The sequence below is a fragment of the Lissotriton vulgaris genome, chromosome 1_1 (genome assembly GCF_964263255.1).
Source record: "Lissotriton vulgaris chromosome 1_1, aLisVul1.2, whole genome shotgun sequence".
NCBI classification, from domain to species: domain Eukaryota; kingdom Metazoa; phylum Chordata; class Amphibia; order Caudata; family Salamandridae; genus Lissotriton; species Lissotriton vulgaris.
In genome coordinates, this window is record NC_141685.1 from 1736343804 (window position 1) to 1736367340 (window position 23537).

Consider the following 23537-nt stretch of genomic DNA (forward strand, 5'->3'; position numbering starts at 1 on the left):
GATGAGGTATTAAGGCCTAGATGTATCAAGCAGTTTGCGATTCGTTAAGGCCGAAATTCGCAGAATTTCGGCCTTAACGAATCGTAAACTGAAATTTTGCATCTTTTGAGATGTATGTGTGATTAGCAAAATAAGGAATCGCAATAAATTGCGATTCCTTATTTTGCATCAGCATTTAAGGAATCGCAAATGTGCGATTCCTTAAATGCCATGTATGAAGCTTTTTTTTTTAGCGAATTTAGGTTAAGGACTCGCAAATTAACACGAACTTCAGGTTCATGTTAATTTGCGAAATCCTTTAAAACAACAAAATAACACTATTTTGAAGGTGGCATGTGGCACACATACATGCCCATAGGGCATGTATGTGTGCCATATGCACACACATGTAAGTTTCAGGGGTGCAGCAGGGTGTCCATAAGACACCCCTGCACCCTTGAAATAATTCTCAAATTGCGAATAGCAAAATGCGAATTCGCAATTTGAGAATTACTGCACATTCATTCCTATGGGCCTCCTGGCCCATAGAAATGAATGGGAATATTATTCCTTAATTGCGATTAGCAATTTGCTAATCGCAATTAAGGAATGTTAAGGAATCGCTAAAAAATAGAGAATTCCTACATACATACCATTTTGCACTTCTCTAATAGCGATTCCTTACCAATCGCTATTAGAGAAGTGCAAAACGATTTCTTGATACATCTACCCCATTATTCCTTAATTGCGATTAGCAATTTGCTAATCGCAATTAAGGAATGTTAAGGAATCGCTAAAAAATAGAGAATTCCTACATACATACCATTTTGCACTTCTCTAATAGCGATTCCTTACCAATCGCTATTAGAGAAGTGCAAAACGATTTCTTGATACATCTACCCCATTATTCCTTAATTGCGATTAGCAATTTGCTAATCGCAATTAAGGAATGTTAAGGAATCGCTAAAAAATAGAGAATTCCTACATACATACCATTTTGCACTTCTCTAATGGCGATTCCTTACCAATCGCTATTAGAGAAGTGCAAAACGATTTCTTGATACATCTACCCCATTATTCCTTAATTGCGATTAGCAATTTGCTAATCGCAATTAAGGAATGTTAAGGAATCGCTAAAAAATAGAGAATTCCTACATACATACCATTTTGCACTTCTCTAATAGCGATTCCTTACCAATCGCTATTAGAGAAGTGCAAAACGATTTCTTGATACATCTACCCCTAAGTTCCTAAACTCACCTATAACTGAAGAGGCAATTTTGCATGCTGGACCAATTGGCATTGCACATGCTTGTATTCTAATCTTTGTGATCTGCTGTTAATGTTGTATTTACATACCATTCACTTTATATGTTCCCTCTTGTTTATTTCAGCATCTGTTTATTCTAGTTAAATTATTTTTTTCAGAGAGAAACAACAGTATAGGATGTCATCCATATTTTAATTATTAAAACAATCAAGTAAAAATTGTGCTTGATACATTTTTTTCAGAGCCATATCATGTTGTTGGCTAAAATATCACCAGCTTATATTGAATCTAATCTGCTTGGCCCACCATGCTACCTTTTTTACCCATTATTAGAGGATTTGACAAACTCATTGGCAGGTCAAAATGTAACATCAAAATTGGATAAACCAGTTCACTTTGAGAATGTTATAATCTAAGCTGACAATGTTCCTGCCTAAAAGTGAGTTATTAGTTTGGGAAGGGGGGACCCATACTGGTTCAACCGACACTTCCTGTTTATGTCTCAACACAAGTCTCTGTGAAAATGTGCTCAATAACTAGCCATGGCAAAAGCAGCACGACATTCTCCAGATAAATGCTTGTTAAGCTCAAGCTGTAGCAACAATGTTAAAATCAAGAAAACGACCTAATAAAGTTTTCATGTCAATTTAGAGGGAAAGATTTTATATGCAAAGATACATCACAACAAGGAAAATCTGATAAGGGTAACCAGAGATATGAATTTTGAAATTTTAAGACAAAAAGAACCAAGAAAAAGTCAAATGCAAATGGAAAATATTAATGTACAGTTGACCAGGTCATCAATACATTTTCAGGTTGACCTCGATGGACCAGATGTAGGATATGCCTAAGTGTGCTGTCCAAATTCAAAATGTTACCTTATAACTTAGTTTACATTTTGGAAGTCAGAATCGTTCAGTGGAACGAGGTACAAGGCTGTAGTCAGCAAAATCAGATATGTTGTCATGGAACTCTCAAGTTGTTGGATTTGGCACCAAAAGCGGGGGGCAAAGCTGCATTTCATAACCAACTAGGCCATTTGGTCATTGGGATTGATTTGTCACTTTGCCTCAGTTCAATATTTTGGTTCTCAAAATCTCCCATCTGCAGAGGGACAAGGCTGGAAAATATAACTAGGCAGGTCTCCACAAGGCCAGATACCTTTACCATGACGTCCTACTGAACCCATTTACAGTATAGAAAAGTCTCAAAGCGGAATCAACCTGATATTGGTGCCTGTCAAGGGTGTTTCCTTCCCTGGCAATCACCAGCACTTATTCCTGGCCCTTCGGAAGTGAAAAAGTAACTAAGTCGCACTTTCATCTAACTACTAGGAAAGTTCCTCCTGATCACTTCTACAGCACCCAGGTCTATAGGGCAGGTTTCTAGGCACCAGGTTTCTTTCCAGCCAGGACTGCTACAGAGTCCAGTCCTCAAAGGTGACCGGGACCCTTTGGAGTCAGGAGTTCTTGTGTCCCTGGAGCTGGAACAGGAAATCAGCCACCTTGCCCTTCGAAAGCAGTTCAGGCTTGTGGACACTAGCAAGAGTAAAAAATCCTCAAGTCTTCTTCTTCTAGAAGGGCCTTCTTCAGGTGTAGTCTTCCCAGATCCAGGAATGTTTTGAGAAGGTGGCAGTCCTATCATGTGCACTAGCTAATGAGTGGTGAATTATTCATACCCAACCCTCTCTACTTTCTCATCCTATACCATTGTCTTTTGGCAAAACATCCTCTTTGTGGAGAAGTGTGGCTCACTGGATAGAGCAGGCAGACCCTGAAGCAGAGGTCAGACCCGGGACCAGGGTTCAATTCCCGACGCGGCAGGGTCTTGAGCTCAAATGTCCATGGACTCGAAAATTCTCGCTTCGGTGCCTGACCTAATCATGGGTTCACACTCTGCAACTCTGGGCATTAAGCTTGCTTAATCTCCACAACGCCCCCCCGCGGCGGGATGCCTGGCTTTCACCTTGGGGATGCCCTGTAGGGGCTATCTCACAGGGAAAAGCCAGGACGGGTTCCCAAGGCAAGCACGGAGATAACTCTTTCGGGGGTCGATTCTGGCGCTATATAAGAAACATAATAATAATAATAATAATAATAATTTGCTTTACTTATAAATTTCTAGAGGCCCTAAAAACAAAACGACTAACCCTTTTGTAAATCAGAATGGTCTCTGGCTTTCCCTAAACCACTCTCCTATTTAGATGGGGTCCCTTACATCTGTAATGGCCAGTAACTGGTTTCCCCCTGCTTGTACTGGAGCCAGAGAGAGTCTAGGAGGGCCCTGGAAATAAGCATGAGCGAATTTTGCGGATCTCGCGTTCGCGAATTTTGCGGATTTGCGGATTCGCAATCCGCAAAATCCGCGAATTCCCGCGAATTTGCGGATTTTTTTTTTTTTTGTGTTTGCCCGTGTTTCTGCCAGTTCGCGAGGGTTTTGTACACTTTCGCAAATTGCGAACTTACCTGTCGGGTCGCAAGTTTCGCGAACTTGTTGTTTCTACGTGTCCAGCCTGTTTGGGACACTCTTCTTCATCACTGCCACTCTCTGTCACCACTGCCACTCCCTGACTACTCATGCCACCCTCTGGCCCACCCATGCCACCCTCTGTTTCATCACCACACCCTCTGGTTGTCCAGTGTACATTATTTTCGGCAAAGCAAAGCACACCTTCCCTGCCTCAAGTGACCTGAATTAATTTGGGGCTGATTAATGTGTCACAGAATATTTTTTTAGCTGGCACCTGCTTCCTTAGTGCGCCCTGATTAGTGATCTTTTGCACTTGCTAAGTGCTTTCATTGTTGCAAAATTAGTTACAACACCTGCCCTGCCCCAACTGACAATAATGAATTAGGGGCTGATTAATGGATTTTAACTTCCAGCCTGGCTCCTGCTTGTCTCCCTTAGCTGTAATTCAGGACCTTTGTGGCATATGTGTAACTATTCTGAGGTTCAGAGCAGGGTCACATAATAGTTTCAACTGGCAACTGAACTCTGGAGGGGCCCCTCAGGAAGCACTACAGGAAATGGCTACTAATGATGAGCCTGAACTTTTGAACCTGGTAAGTAGTTACTTTCAGTTTTGCTAAAATCGTATTTCTGCAATTTTGCACTTATTCGCGGGGCGCAAACTCACGCGAACAGTGCGAGCAGTGCGAGCAAAATCCGCTGCTCGCGGATTTGCGGATTTTGCGGGAGATTCGCAAATCTCGCGGATTGCGGATTTCCCGAAAATCCGCAAAATCCGCGAGCGGAACGGATTTTCCGCCCATGCCTACCTGGAAATGACTTGGAGCAGGTACCATCACGTGGATTTAGCATATCCAATTATAAGAGGTAGTCTGAAGGCTATCCTTTGTCCTGGCAACTTTTCCTGTTCCCCTTCCAATGCCTTATTGCTATTATGTGACCAGCTGTTGATAACACCAGGCTATTGCCCTCTGTAGATCAAGGTTGTTTACTCCAGCCAGGAATGTATATCGGCCTCTGAAGGTAAGATGAGTGGCAAAACTGGTTCTAAGTCAGTTTTGGCTAATTTGATAAGTGTATCTTTCCACTATATATATCAAAAATATCATCATTAAATTAGATATTTGTTAAATGAATGGAAAATAACTTTGATTCATTTTGCTAGCATTTTCCAAAGACAAACTACAAATTGAGAAGTTTATATTACACCTAGGGTTGTTCATAGAAAATCTGGTTGAACCTACACAGTGAGAACAGCTTTTGGACTTTTAACCACTGCAAGGTACACTATTCCAACTATGTATTATGCTACATTTTAATATTAAGAATGTATCCTGGTGGGCTTACAAGGCACCCCTTTGAGGGTGTCTAATTAATATATAGCATAGATTTTACTATGTGGGAAAGAAACATTTGCTTTACATGTGTCTCTGCAGTACTTGTAAACTGCAGCCCAGCCAGGGCATAGTTTTGCTCCTTCAGTTATATATTTTTGTCACATATATGGGTGGTGTAGAGGAAATTTTACTTCTACTCCACTGATTACATTTCTGTGCAATCTACCATGGCCTTACATGAACGTTAAATAGACCAATTAGCTGAAACTAATCTCAACAGTACCATTTTAGGGCCAAAAATACTCTTGTGCAATTTCTGTGCCATCTACCATGGCCTTAGAGGAAAGTTGAGACAACTGGGCAAATCATTCTTGACAATGCCATTTTAGGGCCAGAGCACACACTTTGAGGCACTGAATAGCAGTGTCACAGCATCATAATACTAGTAAAAGCAGGGTCCAGAAAAACACAAAAAAACTAGTGCGACCATGTAGAAAGATTGACTTCTACAATCCAGCTAATTGTAAAATTTCTAATAATATTGTCTAATACTGCACTTTCTCAAACCCGTAACTATGTTTTGCAGACTCATCAATATCCAAAGCTTCTAAGCTAGGTAAAATTGTGTTGTTACAACTATCAGAAATCCTTTAGTCATACAAGGGAGTTTGCAAAGATTTTGTGAAAACGAATTCAGCTGCTAATGAGTTACAAATTACAATCAGTTTCAAGACATTAGAATGAACTGATTAATAAAATCAGTTTCTACTATATGACATAAAATATAATCCACTCCTACAGTTTCTAACCCTTCACAAGTATTTGTTTAGCCAGAATATCAAGAGCTTCTATTGCATGTGTGATATCAGGGATGTCATCAACTGGTTTGTATTATTGGTTCGTTTTTCAGTATTAATAAAATGTGGGGTTGGAATTCCCAAGTGAAAACCATCTTCTGACATTTCACTAAGTAATCCACAAGAATTGTCTAGAACGCAATTAAAATCATGCACTCATACATTTGCTATCTTGGATTTTTGCAACAGTTTTCTTCAATTTGCTGCAAGTCCACCAATGTTTGTGATTGCTTATTTAGGGGGCCTGGTCCATTGTAAATACTGAACAAACAATACTTTGACCTATTCAGTTCTATAAAGTTATCATTGAATATCAAAAACGTTGTTACTTTGAAAGCACAACTTGCAACATTAGCCAACCATATAATTAACCACATCATTTAGAGGTCTTCCCTTGGGGCCCTTCATTGCCGGTAAGCATGCAGTGGAATAGCCCTCTTATCCAATATTGGGGTATATTTAATAGATTCACAAGCAGTCTTTAACACATTTCATAGGCTATTATGGCTCTAAACTATCTTATTAGTAGCCTATCCATGTCCTTTTTTAAAAAAAGGACCTAATGTTGGAACTTAGCCAATCAGCTGTCAGCACCCTCAAGAGCACTTATCGCAGAGGCAGATTCCCTCAGATTTTCATAGCACGTCGTGTGGAAGGGAGTCTCCCTGAGTGCTACTTAGTTTTTCTCAACTTCTAGAATTTCTTCAATCTCGACATCATGTCTGATAAGAGGGGTCTTTTCCGTACATGTAGACCTGTGTCAAGAAAAGAGTCCACATAAAGAGTGCATTTATTGCCTCTCCCCAAAGCATGAGGTGTCGGAATGCAAGATCTGCTGCACCTTTTCATCTAAAACCCTCAAGGACAGAGAGGGAAGGTTGTTACTGTGGCTTCAAAACAATAAGCACCAGACGATTTTATGTGATGAGGAGAGTGAGAAATCCTCCATATCTCACCAAAGGACCAGATCTACGGACAGTTCCTCAGGAGAAGGAAGGAAACACCATAAACATTCCAAAGACTCTAAGAGCTCTAAAAAAAAAAGCTAAGCACTCCTCAGAACCTGCATTGTCTGTGGCCTCTACTCCATCTACAAAGGACAGAGAATGCCCAAGAGCCTCCTCTTCAGATCCTGTCGGGAGAAAATCTCATAAGAACCCATCGTCGACTATGACTTTTCCTCACTCGTCGACGACTATGAGTGTAATATTGTCATCACCATCGTCGACTGCTAGGGTTAGTAGACCTTATACTAGAGGACTGAAGGCAGGAAGCACGGAAGATATTTTTAGAAGGAGAACGTGCAGCTTCGGAAATTAGGGACTGCTCCCTTGATGTAGCCAACACGGGCTTTATACAACTGGCGGGGGCTGCCATGCTCAGGAGGCAAGGATGGCTGGAGGCAACCATGTTTAGACAAGAGGTGCAGACAAAAGTCTTAGGTATGGCTGTCAATGGTGATTCCCACTTTGGAAAGCTTATTGATGAGGCACTATTAGCGATCAAGACTGATAAGGATACTGCAAAATCGTTGGGCCCGTTGCAGTATGGAAAAGTAACATTCAGATGGGCTAAAGGACAAGGCTTTACCTCTTACTAAGGAGGTTACCAGAGAGTCCAACAGTATCATCCTTATCAACCCCAATACCAGCAGAGTTACAACCCTCCATCCTATTGTCAGTCGTCTACAGCTTGTTTCTCTCGCCAGGGGGACTGCAAATGAATGCCTTCACAAGGTTGTGATTCTAACAGGAAGCTATGATCACATCCGGGTACCAGCTTCCCTCCCCTTACAGCCTGTGGGTGGCAAGATTTCAAACTATGTGCACCAGTGGTGCAAGATAACAACAGATCTATGGGTGTTGGACCTTGTGACCTTTGGTCATACTCTAGAATTGACTCAGCGCCCACCGACTACTCCACCTAAAGCAGCCACCCCACCTCATCTTCACTTACTACACAAAGAAGCTTTGGTCATGCTCGTCAAGGGAGCAATAGAAAAAGTTCTGATGTCTCAAAGGGGGAAAGGTTTATATTCTTGTTTTTCTTAATAAAAAGGAAATCAGGGGAACGGAGACCAATGTTGGACCTCCGGAAGGAGGGAGATACGGTTGCAAAGGCTGGCGAAGAGCATGTGAAGAAAACAGTATGTTTCATGTCTAACATACAAATCGCTCCTGGGAATGTCTTCATCAGCAATAGATCTAGTGCCTCTGACTAGACTGAGGATGAGGCCTCTTCAGGAAGAACTACAGAAGCAATAGCTACAGACCTCAGGATCCTTCAAGGATTTAATACAGATCACAACACGAATGGTGGAGATGCTGCAATGGTGGCTTCACGCGCGAACTCTCTTAAAGGGACAGACTTTTCTTCAAACTATCCCAGACTTCATACTGACAACGGACGCATAGATGGAAGGCTGGGGAGGTAATCTGCAAGAGATACAGATACAGGGCAAATGGTTCTCGTGCAGAAACATCAGCACATCAACAGGCTGGAGCACAAAACCATTTTCCAATCCCTACAGGTTTTTTGACAAGGATAGCAGGTTCCTCAGTGCTGGTTCGTACAGACAATACGACCAGCATGTCCTACGTCAACAAGCAAGGGGGAACCGATCCATCACACTAATCACAGGAAGTGCAGGAGCTATGGGATTGGTCGATACAGCACAGGATTTCATTAAGGGCTGAACATGTCAGAGGTCTGCATAATACACTGGCGGATACGTTGAGCAGAATGCAGTCCAGTTGTCATGAATGGGAGCTGGAGCAGCTCCAGCTCCAGCTCGACAAGGTATTTCAGAAATTTGTAAAGCCAGCTTTAAACCTCTTTGCAATGAGGGAGAATGCCAAATGCCAGTACTATGCCAGCATATTCCCTCTGCTAGGGTGGAGGGTGAATGCCCATATAATGCGATGGTCCGGGATATATGATTACGCTTTTTCCCCAATCCCATTAATTCCCAGGGTACTGACCAATATGAAGATGGACGGCTGTCATTTGATCCTAATAGCGCCATGATGGCCCAGGCAGTACTGGTTCCCGGAGCTTCTCTTGATGTCGGAATCGTGGTCCGTACCCCTTCAACTATCTCCATCTCTTCTGATCAGGGACAAGGGCCAAGTTTGTTGTCCAGACCCAGAGTCGCTTCATTTGTAATGTTATTTAAAGATGCTGCAGGAGTAGCATTTAAAGATATAATGCATAATAATAGCCTCCAGTCTTGAAGTTAAATCCAGAGTGGACAGCACTAACAAAACGTGCCGCCTCACATGGAAGCGGTTCTGCTTCTGGTGCCAACGAAACAACTTGCACCCACTTCAAGCACCTCCAGAACAGATTTTGACATACCTTCTCTCTTCAGCAAAGTCAGGTCTCACTTTCTCCTTAGTGAAGGGTCAGCTTGCTGCAATTTCCCGCTACAAGAGATCTCCTCAAGTTCTCACTCTTTGTGCTTCTAGTCTTGTAAAGCAATCATGAGAGGTGTTTTCCTCGCCTTTCCTCCGGTGCGAGCTTCCCCACCAGAATGGAAGCTCAACTTGGGCCTCGCACAACTAATGAGGCAGCCATTTGAACGGATTCACAAAGCAGAGATAAAGTTTCTCACCTTAGCCTTCCTACTGGCTCTCACTTCTGCTAGGAGGGTTAGCGGAATCCAAGCTTTTACAATAATGGAACCATTACCTAATTTCGCTTATAACTATGTGGTTCTGTGAACGTGCCCAACTTATTCCAAAAGTTCCGACACAATTACTCCTCAACGAACAAGTAATAAATCAGTCTTCTTTTCCAAATTCATCTAGCAGAGCAAGCATTACACGGGTTTTAAAAGATGTTTACAATTCTACAGCATAAGACAAAGGACATTCGAAACACTGATCAGACACTGGTGGCTTACAGACAGGGTAGAGAAGGTAACTAAAGCCCCTGGCACCAGATGGGTCTCCTTGGCGATACAATTCTGCCATGACAAGGCTAACACGCAGATAAAAAGAAGAACTAAGGCACCCTCTACCAGGGCAGTTTCTACATCGGCAGCTCTGTTTGCTGGAGTAACACTAGAAAAGATTTGCCACGCTGCGACATGGAAGTGTCCACACTGTTACACAGCACTACTGTCTGCAATCTACTCAACGTGAAGATGCAGCTGTAGGCCGAGTGGTACTGCGTCATCTCTTCAATTAAGGTAGGCCTCTTTTCTGGTAAAAGAGAAATGTTATGTTTTATTTAAGTTGCATAGTTTTGCTTACTATCTTTTGCTAATGTTAATTTTTTGATAACTCTAGAAATTAAGAGTGACTTAGTTGCTCTATTGTTTGTTCTACTAAACACTTCATTAGATGCATTCTGAATATAACAGTATGTTAAGGTTTCATGTTTTATTTGTAGACATGTTAAAAAGCTTTCTAGAATTGAAAGGGTATGTACATGATTACAAAAGCTACTATCTGAAAGAAACAGGTTAGTATTAGATTCCTTACCTTAGAATATCCCCAGGCGTCAGTCTGGATCCGGAAACTTTTGCGTAGCAGTACCCCTGCGCGTCGGTAGGCGTCGTCTGCAGGCGTCCCCTGCGGCTCCGCATCCGTCGTTGGCGTCGTGCGCCGTGATGACGTCGCTGGAGTATATAGGCGCCGCCTCCGCGCGCTGACGTCAGTTCTTCTTTTTTCCGCGCCAGTTAGCGCAGATCCGAGAAGTGCAGTACTCCGGTCTTTTAACCAAGTTTTTTGATCTTTGATCTTTTTGACTCTTCTTACGGTGCCGGTAGGATGCCCGGTTTTAAGAACTGTGACGACTGTGACCGGACGATGTCGGTCACGGATCATCACCGACTCTGTCTCCGGTGCCTGGGCCCCGACCACGACGTGGACGCCTGCGTCGATTGCCGGGCCTTGACGAATAAAGCTAGGCGAGATCGGTCCCGCAAGCTGCTCGAGCTCCGGGTGTCGGCCCCGCGTCGAGAGCGGTCCGGTCCGTCCGGAGGTCAAGGGAGCGATCGAGGGAGCTGTCGCGGAGCCGTCACGAGCGCTCTGGGAGTCGTCACCATTCATCTGGTTCCTCAGGTAGGAAGCACAAGAAGTCGGGGCGTCGTCATCGTACCCCCGACTCCCCCGGACGCTCGCGCAATGCGGCCGGGGGTTCGGGTGGCCCCACCCCCGCGGCTCCGCGTGAGTCGCCGACGCGGCCTGCTCCATACCCTACGGTCCCTGGGCAGGGCGCGTCGCCCAAGGAGATAGAGGCGTTACTCATGGCCATGAGGGCTCTTTCTCCTCCGGCGGGTTCTGCGGCGCCTTCGGGCCCTGTGAACCCGTCCGGGGGCCCTAGCGGTTCGGGTGACCCTGCCTCGACGCCGTCGGGTGCTCCGGCCCCGGCGCCGCCAACGGCTCCGATCCCGGCGCCGCAGGGGCCCTCAGGTTCGACGCCGGCTGGTCAACCGGCATCTCCTGCGCCGATTCCATCGGGGCAACCCCTGGCGCCACCCCCGCGCGGCGCCGGCTCCGGCCGGTGCCGGCCCTTGGCAGCGCCGTCCCCATTCCCTCTCCGAATCAGGACACGGAGTCGGACCGGCGTCGTTCAACGCCGGGTCCGACGCCGATTGTGCCTGTGAACCCCGAGGAGCCGGTCTACATTATTGATTCCGAATATGGTGAGGATGTAGAATACGGAGAGGGGTGGGAGGGGTCTGAGGACCCTCTGACACGCGAGTGTCAGTACGACATGGACTGGACGGGTGACTTGGGTGACGCCAGTGGTCTGGATGACTCCCCCAACCCTGGCTTTGTCTCGCCTCCTACCGTGGCTACAGAGGAGGGGGCTGCCTATTCAGTGGTGTTGATGAGGGCTGCCAAGGCCTTAAACCTTGTGCTCCCCGTCGCGGCCGTGAGGACTAACATCCTCACTGAGGTCCTCAAACTGCAGTCATGCCCACAGGAGCCACTGCTGCCGTTCAACGAGGCCTTTACTGACGTTCTTTTGGGCACGTGGTCCAGGCCGGCTTCAGGTTCGCCTGTTGACAGGAACGTGGCCAGACGCCACCGTCCGTGTTCGGACGACCCCAAGTTTCTGTCCACCCATCCCACCCCTGAGAGTCTGGTGATCCAGGCCTCCACTTCCCAGACCGCATTCCCGTCGGCCCCGCCCAACAGGGAATCAAAGTGGTACGACCAGTATGGCAAAAAGGTCTTCTCGTCCCTGAGTTTGGGACTGCGGTCTTGCAACACCGCATGCCTCTTGGGCCGCTACACCCACTCTCTGTGGGATACAGTCGCGGACCTGCTGCCTGAATGCCCGCCGGAGGTACGGGCTAAGCTCGGCAAGGCTATGATTGAAGGCCGAGACGCAGCAAGATACTCCATCAGGTGTGGTCTTGATACGACCGACTCGCTGGGCAGAGCGATGTCCATGACGGTGGCGATTCGTCGCCACGCCTGGCTGAGATCTGCCAACTTCTCGGCTGATGTCCAGAATGCCTTAATGGACATGCCGTTTGATGGCAGTCGCCTGTTTGGCGACAAAGCGGACCACGCGCTGGAGCGCTTCAAGGACTCCAGGGTCACGGCCAAGTCCTTGGGTCTCTCGACCCAGCGCCAGCAAACGGGTTTGTTTCGCTCCTTTCGTGGCCAAGGAAGGGGCGGTCCCACAGGTGCTGCCAGCCACGCGCCGCAACAGACTTATCAACGTGGTGGCGGCCGTGGAAACCGCTGTGGTGGCGGTCGGGGACAGCGGCAAGGTCAGGCAACACCTCCCCCCGCAGCATCTGCCACTAAATCCTCCTAGTCCGTGCTTTCAGGCCCATGTGACGCCGGTGGGGGGCAGGGTTCGCCATCACCTCTCCCACTGGCGCACAATAACATCGGACAGGTGGGTGCTGCATCTCGTCCGAAGGGGCTACTCCCTCCCCTTCGAGACAACTCCTCCAGCCATGCCACCGCAGAACCACCGTGTGTCGGGGGACCACTTGGCACTTCTGAAGGAGGAAGTTACGGCCCTCTTGGCCAAGGGGGCCACCGAGCGCGCTCCTGGGCCAGAAGTAGGACGTGGTTGCTATTCCCACTACTTTCTGGTACCCAAGAAGGACAAAGGGGGCCTACGTCCTATCTTGGATCTAAGGAACGTCAACGGCTTCCCCCGGAAGGAGAAGTTCAAGATGTTGACTTTAGCTCAGGTCTTGGCTGCTCTAGACCCGCAAGACTGGATGGTAGTGTTGGACTTGCAGGATGCATATTTTCACATCCCCGTCCTGCCGGCCCACCGGCGTTACCTGCGGTTCACGGTAGGCCACGAGCATTTTCAGTTTATCGTGCTCCCCTTCGGCCTCACCAGCGCCCCACGGGTGTTCACCAAGGTGATGGCAGTGGTCGCAGCTCATCTGCGCAGATTGGGGGTTTCAGTCTTCCCCTATCTAGACGACTGGTTGTTGAAGGCGGGCTCGCCCCAGACAGTCGTCCACCACTTTCAGATGACGGCAGACCTCCTGCACGAGCTGGGGTTCTCCATCAATGTGCCGAAATCACACCTGTGTCCCTCTCAGAAGCTCCTTTTCATCGGAGCGGTTCTCGACTCGGCGCAGTTTCGGGTCTATCCTCCGGAACGGCGAGTCTAGGATATACAGGCTTTGATTCCCATCTTTCAGCCGTTATCCCGGGTTTCGGTCAGGTTGGCGCTGCGGCTGCTGGGGCTGATGGCTTCCTGCATCCTTCTGGTGCATCACGCCCGGTGGCGGATGCGGGCTCTGCAGTGGGACCTGAAGTTTCAGTGGGCCCAGCATCAGGGCAATCTGTCCGACCATGTCTTGATCTCGGAGGGCACTGCAAGACAACTGCAGTGGTGGCTTATGGACCGCGATTGGGTCAGAGGCAGATCCCTCTCCCTTCCCCAACCGGAGCACGTTGTTGTGACGGACGCGTCCCTCCAGGGCTGGGGAGGCCACCTGGGAGAGGCAGAGATCAGAGGCATCTGGTCTCCGGCGGAGTCCCGGCTCCATATAAACCTGTTAGAGCTGCGGGTGATTCGTCTAGCACTGAAGGCATTCCTCCCCTTTGTCAACGGGAGTGTAGTGCAGGTGTTCACGGACAACACCACCGCCATGTGGTACTGCAACAAGCAGAGCGGGGTGGGGTCGTGGACCCTTTGCCAGGAGGCTCTGTGCCTCTGGCAATGGCTGGAACGTCAGGGCGTGACTCTGACGGTTCAACACCTGGCAGGTTCTCTGAACGCCAGGGCGGACAAACTCAGCCGTCGGTGCTCGATGGATCACGAATGGCGTCTGAACTCGGACGTGGCGCAAGGCCTCTTTCGGCAATGGGGAGAGCCTTGGTTAGATCTATTCGCCACAGAAGAGAACGCGCAATGTCATCAATTCTGCGCGTTGGAGTTTCCAAGACGGCACTCGCACGGCGACGCCTTACGGCGCGAGTGGAGTTGCGGTCTGTTATACGCCTTTCCGCCTATACCACTTCTGCCCAGAGTGCTGAAGAAGATCAGGCGTGACCGGGCCCAAGTCATCCTTGTGGCTCCGGACTGGGCTCGAAGGTACTGGTATCCCGAGCTACTCAGCATGTCAGTCGGTCCCCCGATCCGCCTGCCCTTTCAGGAGGACCTTCTGTCGCAGCAGCAGGGGACGATCCTCCACCCGAACCTGTCCAGCCTCCACCTCCATGCGTGGAGATTGAGCGGCGGCAGTTGAGGCCATTTGACTTGCCTCCTGAAGTCTGTGATGTGATTATGGCAGCCAGGCGTTCCTCCACGAAATCGGTATACGCCTGTTGGTGGAACAAGTTTGTGGCATGGTGCACAGCAAAGGCTGTGGATCCTCTCTCTGCCCCTCTTTCTGAGGTTCTTCTCTTCCTTCTTTCTCTTGCCCAGCAGGGCTCTGCTCTGGGCACTATCAAGGGCTACCTTTCTGCCCTTTCGGCCTTTCTGAGGCTGCCTGATCAACCTTCTTTGTTCAAGTCCCCCATTGTAACAAGATTCTTGAAGGGCATCACACACATGTATCCACCTGTTCCGTTTGTGATGCCTCAGTGGGACTTGAACCTGGTTCTAACCTTCTTGATGTGTGCTCCCTTTGAGCCACTTCATTCCTGTCCTCTCAGTCTCCTGACTTTAAAGACGGCCTTCCTGGTTGCCATCACCTCTGCCAGGAGGGTGAGTGAGCTCCAGGCTCTTTCTGTCAAACCTCCTTTCATGTCCATTCATCCAGATAAGGTGGTTCTGAGAACTAGACCTTCTTTCCTGCCCAAAGTTGTCTCTGCTTTCCACATCGGGCAGTCCATCACCCTCCCTTCCTTCTTCCCGCCTCCGCATCCTTCAAAGGATGAAGAACGGCTCCATCGTCTGAACCCAAAACGTGCGCTTTCATTTTATATGGATCGCACACGCCAGTTCCGGGTGGATGACTAACTGTTTGTTGGCTACGTGGGTGCGAAGAAGGGACGGGCGGTACATAAACGGACCATCTCTCGGTGGGTCGTTCTGTGCATCAAAGCGTGCTACTCTTTGGCTCGGAGGGAGCCTCCTGTTGGGCTGAGGGCCCATTCCACTCGGGCCACGGCGGCTACTACTGCCCTGGGGCAGGGAGTCCCCTTGCAGGACATTTGCCAGGCGGCTACGTGGGCCTCGCTGCACACCTTTGCGAGGCACTACTGCCTGGACAGTCAAGTCCGGAGGGATGGCTTTTTTGGCCGTTCTGTCCTCCAGGACTTTCTGGTGTAGGATTGTATTAGTTCGCAGACCCACCACCGGGGTTGGTATTGCTGGGGTATCTATTCTAAGGTAAGGAATCTAATACTAACCTGTTTCTTTCAGATGAACAAGTTACTTACCTTCGGTAACGATATATCTGTAAGAAACAGTAGTTAGTATTAGATTCCTTACCGCCCCACCCATCCTCCCCGTTCTGCGAACTGATACCTAGGGTTAAGGACATCCCTTTCAGGGCCCTGGTTTCAAATGGCACCAGTGTTGGTTCTCACATGGCTCTGCGTGTTCTGGCGCGGAAAAGTTGTGTGCAAAGAACTGACGTCAGCGCGCGGAGGCGGCGTCTATATACTCCAGCGACGTCATCACGGCGCACGACGCCAACGACGGACGCGGAGCCGCTGGGAACGCCTGCAGACGACGCCTACCGACGCGCAGGGGTACTGCTACGCAAAAGTTTCCGGATCCAGACTGACGCCTGGAGATATTCTAAGGTAAGGAATCTAATACTAACTACTGTTTCTTACAGATATATCGTTACCGAAGGTAAGTAACTTGTTCATTATATTGGAATAACTTGTGGGATTTTTGATTTGCATGACTCTCTCCTTCCACTAACGATAGTACAATTTTGGGTACTGCTTGCTATTCTGATTTAAGCATGTGAATCAATAAAAGATACCCCAATACTGGATAAGAAAATAAGTTACTTACCTGTAACTGCGGTTATCCAGTCTTGGTATCTTTCATAGATTCATATGCAATCCACCCTCCTCCCCATAGAGGTAGTTCTCTTTAGTTTATAGGATTCTTACTTCCCACTTGTGCTTAGAAAACCTGAGGGACTTTGCCTCTGCTGAGAGTGTTCTACAGAGTGCTGAGAGCTAATTGGCTGTGTTCCAATATTAGGTCCTTTTTAAAAAAAGGACATAGATAGGCTAATAATAAGATGGCTTAAGCCATTATAGCCTATGAAATGTGTTAAACATTGCTTGCTTATTTTACTGTGGGACTCCCATCTCAACGACGGCGAATGATTCAAGCATGTGAATCTATCAAATATATCTCTAATGGATAACCCCAGTTACAGGTAAGTAACTTATTTTCTTATGCACAGGCCAATGTCTCCATGTCTTCAGAAAACATACAACATCTGAGCCAAAATAATCCCAGTCTTCTTCACCAAATTTTGAGTGAAGTCCAGCAATATTCAAGGTAATTGGTTTCAGAGTTTGTTTCTCCCTATTGCCAGGACTGACTCACTGAGGGGTATTAGTAACCCTTCATCCAGAACTGCTTCTACTGCTAACACCGTGAAAGGCCTTGTAGGGTTAAGCACCCCTCCTTGCAGCACTGTTGAATTTTAATCAATAATGTCACCTTACCCTCTTGCTTCTCAGGGAGTACTTTCATTAAGAGGTGCATTCTTCTAGGCAGGTGCATGGCTGTTTCAGCACGATCTTGCCCAAAGGCCCTTAGAGAATGAACAATATTGAGGGTATCTTGTTAACTGGACGTCTCTTTAACAACAAAAGTGGATGTGCTTTCTTGGGAAGAAGATTGAAACTGGTAGCTTCCAAAATAGCTTTGCTTGTTCTGACAGTTGACAGTTGTTAATTATTGTGTGTGACTTCCATACAGTGTGAATACCAGTACGAATAGGTGAAAACATTCCAGGCCAATTAAATTACCAGATTACTGCTTACTAATTGAATTTGAGAGGAACTGACCGATCTCTAGTAACAGCTACACTTCTCCCCAGTTATTGAAACCAATATATAACTTTATTTGCAGTGAATTTTTGTATTTAAATGATCACTTTAGAAGTAAGGAAGCTGCCCCCAAAAATAATCCAATCATGAATGTGCAAAGGCATTAGCAAATAATCTTTTTTTAAGTTGCTACCCTACCAGTTTAGATGAATTGGCTTTGGAGCCAGTGACTGTTAGCACCAATAGTAATGTTTGGACTACCCTTGAAATGGACCTAAGGCTCCGTACCCTAGCTTCATGCCAATAAGTGGTCATTACTCACATATAATGGGACCTAACTGGCATTTGATGTTGCACAGAGGTACCTTCTGTTTATGATTGTGTTCATCAAGGCAAGATACAGGAACCAGGTTAGCCCAGCTGAAAGAGTTACCTTCCAAATCCAGTACGAAGAGTTCTGTTTAATGTGGAGGGCACCACGAGGAGCAGGGGGAGTGTTGCAGATGGTCATCGATGTAGCACGAAGAGCAGGCCGAGCATCACCGATGGTAGTCACTGTAATGCTAAGATCCTGTTAGATGTGTGGTGTTCATTGCTGGAGCTTCCTGTTGACAGTCACTGTGAGCTGTTGATGCTGTAGCTCAAGGTGCAGATCTCGCATTGCCGGACGGCGCTGTCGGTTGCTGTGGCACCGAGAGTCAGGTTTATCGGAGCTTCGCATTGGCAGGTGATTCGAGCAGCAAGATCGTGGCAGGAACAGGTGCCTTTATGCTCACAAAGAGTAAAAAACGTCAGGATTTCTCCCTTTATTGAGACGAGAGCTCAACGGATGCCACACCAAGGGTCCAGGACCTATGGGGAACCCCATGGGGTCAAGAACCCACTCCAGCAGAGGCCAGCAGGGATCAGGCATATCTAGCTGCAGGTCCAGGCAGCAAGTCAGCAGGGCAGTTTCAGGGAGGCTTTGGAGCGTGCTATGTCGCTGTAGCTCAGAACCCTTGGAGTCACTTCAGCCTGGGATGAAGGGTGCAGGTCCAGTCTTCCTTCTGTGCAAGCAGGGCAGCTGGGCAGCAGAGTAGCAGGGCAACAGGTTAGCAGTCTTTCTGGCAGTAGAGCAGCACAGAAGTCCTTCTTCTGTTGTATTCACAGATGCAGAGGTGTACTGAAAAGTTGGGTCTGAAGGTCCACTATTTCTCAATTATTGTATCTTTTATATATTCACATGCTTGAATCTTCTCCGTTGTCATTGTGGGAGTACCACAGTAACAGTAACAAAAGCAGTGCTAAAGCATTAACGATAAACCCAATTGAAAATTATAGCAGTTAGTAGCCAATTCACATTAATTTAATTAAAGGTGGGCATAGTTGGCGGAGAACCATACACAGAATTCTGCGGAGTTGAACAAAAACTCTGGCCAACTCTGTTCCGTCTCATGCCAATTAATAAAACAGAACCCTCACTTACCTTCGATAATATAGTCATCTCACAAAAGTGAAAATTACAATACATCAAGCAGTGAGAGAGGTGAGGATTTTGGAGTCCTCCTTAACCTAGGGAGAGAACCAAGCAGATGCTTTGAACACAAAGCGCACATCATGCTGAACGATTCGATGGTGGTCCCATTTGTAGGAGAGTAGGGTCTGCAATCCTATGATCACCCAGATTTTTTGCTTTTGTTTCACTGGTTTACGACTTTCTCTGGCTGTGGGCCTGCCAATCAGACCCACAGCCTGGCTGTTCTCTTTCTAAATTACAACATGTACCCTAGGTGCATTTACCAATTGGTACTGGGCCACCTTATCAGACCCTGTAACTCAGGGCATAGGTGTACCCAGGGCTGCCAGGGGCTGCAGCATGTATTATGCCACCCCTGGCTGGCCTCCTAAATTTGACACAACTGGCTGCATGGCAGCTGGGGCAAAGTCGTGTAATCACCCTTTGCTGTAGGTGTAGTATACCTATACCTAACCCTAAAATGGACACACAGATTCCTATCAGTCACTCCTATGGCAGGCCTTGACAATCCTGAAGGCAGAGTGCTTGGAATCGTGTGAGATGGTGCTCTGGCGTGAGCTGAGCCTGTCTGCAGCTTGCGGAACCAAGTCCTAATAGCTGTTCCATGATATCGCATACCATATACTCTTAAGTGCATTATAATCCTCGCGGTTAAATGCTAACTTTGGTATTGCTTTATCAAAACATGTCGAGTAAGGTGTCATACGAATTGGAATACTAACCCCTCGCCAATTCTGGCGACGGGGTTAGCATTCCACCCTTCTAGAGGGACACGACATGTATGTAACTGTGAACCCCGGTTAAAGTTAATTGAAGCCTCAGCTCCACAAAATGGATGCTGCCACCACAGACACGAGTCTGACCTCCTGCTGCTGGGAGTCCTTCCAGCGAGGGAGGCCTGGACAAAGGGTTTCCTGTCCGGGGCGGTGCTAGCACCATCCCAGACATGGTTTTGTGTATCCTGGGTAGGCAGGGCTTTTCAGGAAGGTGACTGCTGAGTGGCACCCCGGTGCTCACTACGCATAGGCCGGTCAGAACCAGTTCCAGGGGCACACCAGCCCCTGGCCTGGGGAAAGTCCGGCATGGCAGAGGGGTGTAACCACCCCCCTCCTAGTTCCACCCATAGGCAGGACCTAGTCACCGGGTCAGCCCCCTTTTTTAGTATAAAGATGGGAGCGGGCCCCCTGTTCAAATTAGATCATCTTTGGAATCCCGACACGACTTTCTGCGAAAGGACTTCAAGATTTCCTTCTTCAAGATTCTCCCTTGTGGCTAAGGAGTAGTCACCCTGCATCAAGCGGGCACCATCCTAAGAACACTGCGGTCTGCTGCAAGTCCTTCTTCATGAATCCGACGGCCCAGCTCGACGAGACCCGGCTTCCCTGGCACCTCTGACCTCTACTCACCTCTACAGCAAAGCTGAGAACCGTGAGTGCGACGAGACCTCGAGGGACCGACGATCGCCAAGACTGCACGACTTCTTTGTAACAAGCCCACCGAGTCTTCCACTGGTGAGTGCTTTGGGGTCCGAGAAGCCCCAACCCTGAGCAGCTCCAGCACCGAAGATCAGCCCTCCAGCATCTCCACGATCTGCGTGGGGCCCTTCTGCTTTTGCGTGCTCACCGCGCTGTGTGGCTACTAGCCGGCTGGCTTGTGGCCTTCTGCACGACGCCCGACGACATCATTGCTGCTGGTCTGGTTGCTCCAGACTGGCCCTTGCTTCCTTCTTCAAGAGAGGCACCCCGGACCCTCCTGGTCCACTCCAGACGCCATTTTAGGTCCCCCGCGTGGGCTTGAATTTGCCAAGGCTTTGTTGCCCAATCCTGGGTCCAGCGACGCCGACAGCTTCTATCTTCGTGGGACAGCTCGCTCCTCCATCCTGGTCGCCGACAACGCCTCCTGGTCCGTGAGATCTCCGAGCACAGCGTCACCCACTCACCTAGACGAGGTGACTACCATCCGGTGCCCTCCTGGTGCCCACTGACTACTGGCTAGTAGTCTCGAACTTGGTCCCCTCTGCTTTCAGGTGTCATCTTCCTTCGATCCAGGCTTGGATCCATCGAACTTTCTTCACTGGTCGCCTGCCAGCAACTTCTTTCTTCCAGGCTCCTGGTCCGGCAACGAGGATTCCCGACGTCTTTTGAGTCCTATGCAGCTGCAGCCCCTGGGCTAGGTAACTTCGGCATTTCGGTGCCCCAGCATAGCCTCACTATCCAAGGGTCAGAATCCACTTTCGTTTTCCTCCTACCAGGTCGGGTTTGCCCGAGAACACTAACTTTGCAATTCCTAGCTACCATAGACTTTGTCCCGCATCACGCGTGAGAGTGCACACTCTGCACCCGAGTCCCCTGGGTCTCCTAAAAGTAATCTAACGATTCTATAGTCAAGTCCTAGCGATTCCAAAGGCTATTAGTACTGTACTTACCTGCTAGTAATTTCGCATTCCACTTTTCAAGTATGTGGTTTTCCGTGCCCCTCGGGCATTTGTATATACTGTGCTAACTTAAGTATTTTTGTAAGAGTTTTGGTTTGTGCTTAGTACCCTGTCCTCATAAAGAGTACAGGGCTGTTGTGATTCTTAATAAATAACTGTTTATTTTCATAACACTTGTGTGGTGTCCTTTCACTTGGTGTTCAAGGGGTATATGTGGTATAACAGCTGGCTTAACACGCCCTCTCGAGTCTTTAGCCTTAGACTGCTCGTATCCACGCTACTAGGATAGCTGGTCTATAAGGTTGACTTACAACCAATCATCAATAAGGGTTGCTGGACTGATACATAGTGTTCACTAGAATAGTTAGCACTGCATATCAGGCCACCTTCTCACACCATGCTCTTAGGATCACCCCAAGCAAAGGTATGGGCAAAAATACAACCCCAACCAAAGGCCCTGCAAAGCATTATGGGACACGATTCTAGAGTGCAGTGAATATTATAGTATCCAATATCAAAACATTCCTCAAGGGGCAGGCTCTCCCTGCTCAGCTAAGAGCTAATACTATGATATTCACTCCACTCTAGAATCTCGCCCCATATGCTTTGCTGGGCCTTTGGTTGGCATTGTATTTTTGCCCATAACTTTGCTCGGATGGTCCTAGGAGGATGGGACCACCACAATCATTGAGCATGATATGCTCTTTGTGTTCGAAGCATTTGCTTGGTCCTCCACCTAGGTTAGGGGTGACCCCAAATCTTCCCCTCTCTCAATGCCTAACATTTTTCAAAGTTCACTTTTGTGAATTGGTTTTATGTGTTTTAGCATATGAAGGTTAAGTTGTCTTATCAAAGGTTTGTGGGTGCAGTAGCTAACTCTGCTATATGGCGGAGTTGGAATTATTGCATGAATTCCGTGTTTTCAATGTCATGCGTAGTTAACAAATCACTGCAACCTCTGCTAGTGGAGTGATTTCATTGCTCACGGTTAGATTTAATACACCCAAACTTTAGCCAATCTGAGAAGAGACCCTGAAGCAGTCACCATACCTCAGATTTAATACCCTGAAACTTTATCCAATCTGAGAAGAGACCCTGAAACAGAGTCAGCATACCTCAGATTTCTTACCGCATGTCGTGTGTTAGGGAGGCACCCTGAGCTCTGCTCAGTCACAGTGTTTAACCTTTCGACCTGTAGTTTCCAGTTTACCTCCTACCATCATCTGAGGTATAGTTTGGAAGAGTGCTTGGCTATGTTTTTTCATACAGAATGTCTGAGTCTAAATAAGGGCTTATTAGTCCTAGCAAGATATGTGGTAAGTTCAAGCTTTATTTTGAGGATCCACATAAAGAATATAAAATATATCAATACTGGAGAACCACAGCGTACAGGTAACTAACTTGTTTCTTATACCTGGTGCCTTTGTGAAGTAGGAAACGTTTCTAGTGACTACCCTTTGCAGTGCTTGAGGATTCCTACCTCCCCAGTCCTGGCTACAAGCTTGCTGCATGAACAATGGAGTGGTGACAAGTCCTTTGAGTGATTGCAGGGCACAGCCTATTCAACTGCAAAAGGGGCTTTGGCCAGCTCCCCCCCTCCTGCCTGTCGATGGCTCATCCAGGCACACTGATTCCCTCTATTGTGTGGCTGTCTGGGAGGACTAAACAAGATCCAACTACATGCAGTCACGCGACCCAGGAATGAACTGCAGGTGCCAAATAGAGCAGAACAATGGCAAATTTCTAAAAGTAATTTGTGAATACAAAAATATAGCTACAGCTGTAATGTACTCTTTTAATCTCAATAAAACACAATAAACAGTTCATCCAAAGTTCATTAAAGAAAGTGTGCACCTAGTAAGGGGATCTGCCAACCACCTGATTCAATTTGTAGACAAAAAGCCCAGATGAAGTATCCAAGACTACTAAGTGCACCACTACAAGTCATTGAAAGTGTACAGCTATTCCAAATAACAACTAAACTAATTCTTGAGAATGAACACAATTCTTCATCCAATGAATCTGAAATAAGTGTATGAAACCACGCTTCCCAAACAGTAACCAAACTTGAAGAAATGTTCAGTAGTTTTTATTTCCATGGATTGAAAACGAAGTCAAATAGAAAAAAAAACCTCAAAACGCTTCATGTCAGCAGGAAGGTTAACAGAATAATTGCTCCCAATGCATATCGGGCTCTTTTCTAGCCCTTCGTCAGTGGAACCTAAAACATTAATGCAATAACAATGCGGTCACAATTT